Source organism: Orycteropus afer, unplaced genomic scaffold, assembly GCF_000298275.1.
Source record: "Orycteropus afer afer isolate SDZICR_OR568_19922 unplaced genomic scaffold, OryAfe1.0 scaffold00348, whole genome shotgun sequence".
Taxonomy (NCBI): Eukaryota; Metazoa; Chordata; class Mammalia; order Tubulidentata; family Orycteropodidae; genus Orycteropus; species Orycteropus afer.
This window is the reverse complement of record NW_006921935.1, coordinates 531596-535736: the sequence shown is the minus strand read 5'-3', so window position 1 is coordinate 535736 and position 4141 is coordinate 531596. Positions and strand designations below refer to the sequence as shown.

At 35.2% G+C, this 4141-nt stretch overlaps 1 pseudogene; it reads left to right on the top strand.

The window, feature by feature from the left end:
• The window catches only part of LOC103207052, a 17819-nt pseudogene extending 15078 nt beyond the window's left edge, over positions 1–2741 (top strand).
• The last annotated feature ends 1400 nt before the right edge of the window (positions 2742–4141 follow it).

Below are 4141 nucleotides of genomic sequence, written 5' to 3'. Positions count from 1 at the left end.
CAATGTCATATCTTCCAGCATCACAGCAACCCACAATAGTACTACCAACTTAAAGAAGAGTAATAGAAGAATATTTATACATATGTATTTATATGTTTTGCATGTATATCCATGAATATAACAGATCATACAGGGGGCAGAGTTATGAAATACTACTTACCAAACCAAAACCAAACCCTTTACCATTTAGTTGATTGTGACTCATAGTGACCCTCATTGGGTTCCTAAGGCTGTAAATCTTCACAGAAGTAGATTGCCTCATCTTACTTCCAAGGAGCAACTGGTGGGTTTGAACTGCTGACCTTCTGGTTAGCAGCCAAATACCTTAGCAGCTACACTACCAAATCACCTTGAATACTACTTAATCATAACAAAATACCTTGAGGGAATGAGTTACTAGGCTTTAGGGCTTAAGACCATAGTGTGAGGATAGCTAAATTGATTGGCATTATGTAGCTCACAAAGACAATGTTCTACATACTATTGTGGTGAGTAGTGACTGAAGCCTTAAAAGCTAGCAAGTAGCCATCTAAGATGCAACTATTGCTCTTCCCCATATGGCAGAAAGAAGGGTGAAGAAATCAAAGACTCAAGGAAACAATTAGTCCAAAGAACTAATGGACCATGCAAACCACAGCCTCCAATACCCTGGAGACATGGATAGTGCCCAGCTACCACTACTGAACAGTCTGATTAGGACCACAAAAGATCATAGACAGAAGAGATTGGGGATTTAGAATAAAATTCAAAATCATACAATAGAGCATACTTACTGGTCTGATAGGATCTACTGAATTCTTGAGAGGATCCTTACACACTTTTCCAACCTGGAACCAAATCTACCCTGAGAACAACCTTTCGACCAAAGATAGGCCTATAAAGTGAATGATAGTACTAGTGAGGAAGGTACTCCACAGAATAAACAATCATATGAGACCAAAAAGTTAGCAGTTGCCCCCCCCCCAAAAAAAAACCTCTAAAGGTATGAAGGGGCAGGAAAGAAAGAAAAATGGAAAATAGAGATCCAGTGAAGAAAGCAACAAGAGTTCTATTACATTGAAGGAATTGCAACTTATATTATGAAGCAAAATGTAGATTAATTGTTGAATGGAAAAATAATTTGCTCTGTAAAGATTCACCCAAATAACAATCAAAAAGTAAATAAATGAAATATAGTAGCAATGAGTGCTTTGCAAGAAATACAAGGAATTAGACAGTGATTGAAATAAATTATCAAAAAGATAAAAAGGATTATCTCATCTACTGAACAAAATCAATGTTACTACATAACAGAGTGAGTGATATCTGTTGTTGAGAGTATAAATGATGCTGAAAAGAACAGAATAAGTAAAATCTAAGAGAAGATCAGGAAAGAGCTATAGAATATGAAGGACTATAGAGGGAGATGAAAGAAACATGAGATTAGAGAACTAAAATTGCTCTTGAGCGTCCTGGGAGTTCCTAGAAAAGGATGTAGAACAGGTGGTTCAGAATCAGTAATCACAGGTCTATGAGAATAAGTTCTGTCTATATGGGGTTAAATTGACAACAGCAACTCAACCATTCCATAGGAACCTTAAGAGGGAATGGGTTGATGTTAATGAAGGAGGAACAACTCAGAAAGGAAGAGTGAGAATGATTACACAACTCAAAAAATATCATCAATGGCACTGAATTTTACATGTAGAAAATGTCAAATTGGTGTGTGTTCTGCTGTGAATATTCTCAACAACAAAATAAAATAAATTATTAAAAGAAAAAAAAAAGTGGATGTCCTATATACTGTGGTTATCTTGAAAATGCCATGTGCCTCATATGCCGATATTCCTAATGCTTCATTGCTCAACTTCTCTACAGATGGAGTCTTGTTATGAATGCCCCATGGTCATTCAGAGAAAATGACATCAGACAGAATTTCCAGCAGCACGAGTTCATTTGGAAGAGCAAAGAACTGGAGCGTCACCTGAGAGCTATCCTACATTTAGACCTAAAATATAGACCTAAACCAAACCAAGAAAAATGGAACTCTGGTGGCTTAGTGCCTAAGGCACTTGACTGCTAACCAGGAGTCTGGCTATTCAAACCCATCAGCCACCCCTCAGAAGGAAGATTGGGAAATCTTCTTCCATAGTGATACCACCTCAGAAACCCAAGGAGGGGTCGCTATGCTGAATTCCAAGTGGATATGACTTTAGATATTGACATTGCCAACAATACACTCATAATATTGATGATGTGAAAAGCATTTGCTATGTGCATTTCTAGCAGAAACATGAAGGTAGTGTTGAGAGATTCTACTTCATGTGTGTCCTGGGCTCCTCTCAATTTATCACAGGTCACAATTACTGGTAGATATGGGAACAAGCCCAAAATGGGATCTGGGTATTTGCAAAGAATCAGGTAATTGGCAAGTGGAGATTCTATTGTATTCAGAGCATGGCTTGTGGATGGTAGGTGTGAGAAAGGGAGAAATGTGGCTAGCCAACACAGTGCATTTTACTATTCTGTATGTGAACTTTGGACTGCAACGAGTAGGAATTTTCTCGGATATGGATATTGGAAATGTTTCCTTTTTTGATATTAGCAATGGATCACATCATAACATTAACCAAAATATCCAGCGTGGAGCCTCTGTACCCATTTTTATTGCTGAAAATTAAATTAGTGATGATGCTTAAGGCTTGAATATTTGTCCTGTAATGAATCTAGGTACTGTAAGTTTTCCTGTTTATCCTGAGTAAAACAATAAACTTTTGTGCACAAAAATACTTATAGAACAGTAACACTTTTCCCTTTGATATACACATGGTACAACTTTATTGCAGAAAATTATCAAGTATTTCATGAATCATGAACACAAATTTAGATGAATTAGAAAAAAAATAATTTTGGATATAAAATATATTGATTGTATTCTTTGGGGCTTGTGTTTATATCTCTGTTCCATAAATGTATTTTGAACTTGAAAATCAATTTACAAATGTCTTCCTTCTTATTTTCTGTAAAATTAGTTCAGGGTATAAAGGAGGTTATAAACTCAATAATCCTTTGGATGTTCTCCCTCAAGAAAAAATAAGATTATAATACTATTATATCAGAAATAACCAGTTGTCATCCATTGAATTTCATGAAGACCGTATGTATGTCACAGTAGAACTGTTTTTCACAGGGCTTTGTTGTGCTTGATGTTTCAGAAGTAGATAGCCAAGCCTTTCTTCTGAAGCACCTTTGGTTGGACTTGAGACTCCAAATTTTCTGTGAGCAGTCAAGTGCGTTAATTGTTTGCACCCAAAGTCTCCATGACACTTAAGAATATATGTGTGTGTGAATATATAATTTCAGTAAAACTAGAATTTTGAATACATATATTTAAATTGGGAAAATATGTTAAAATATGTTTCAAGTGTTTTAAATTTATCATCTTATTTTACTCTATAGGCAAATATTTACAAAGGTTTTAAAACTTGTTAACATTACAATGTAATTGTGTCAATCCTTTAATAAACAGGTCATTATTAATACAGGTTTTCTATAAAAGCAATTCCTTTATGAATTTAGGAAATAACCTTGTATTCAAATTACATTATATAGTTCTTGAAAAGTTTGTAAAGAAAATATTCAGGGACAGCTATCCCTCTGCAAAAAGTGACTTAATTAAGGAACCCAGGGAATATAAGTATAAAAGAAAATGTAAATACTACTTCATCCACTCAATATTGGAAGATCAGGTAAGAAACATTTCCATCACTGCAAAAGTCTTCTCTTTTTTTTTTTTTTTTTTTTTTTAGATTAGATATCACTTCCCCCAGGCAGTCTTCCTCATACCCAAAGCCTGAGGGCATGTCACTATGACTTGGTTCCAACTCTACGGCAGTGAGGTTTTTTTTTTTTTTTTTTTTTTTTTTTTTTGGCAGTGGAAGTAGAAGGAGACAACTATGAGAGACTTTGAAGGAAAAAGAATCACCAGGTGTAATATCTCTGAGCCCTATGATCGTGTCTTACAAGGTCTGTAGTCCATGAACTCACCATCTGGTTTGTGGAAAAAACGATCTCTAAATGGTCTATTCATAATAAAATATTTCATTCATGACAGGCAAGATTCTTTAATTTCAGTCTTTTCCTCACCATATGAATAGGCTCA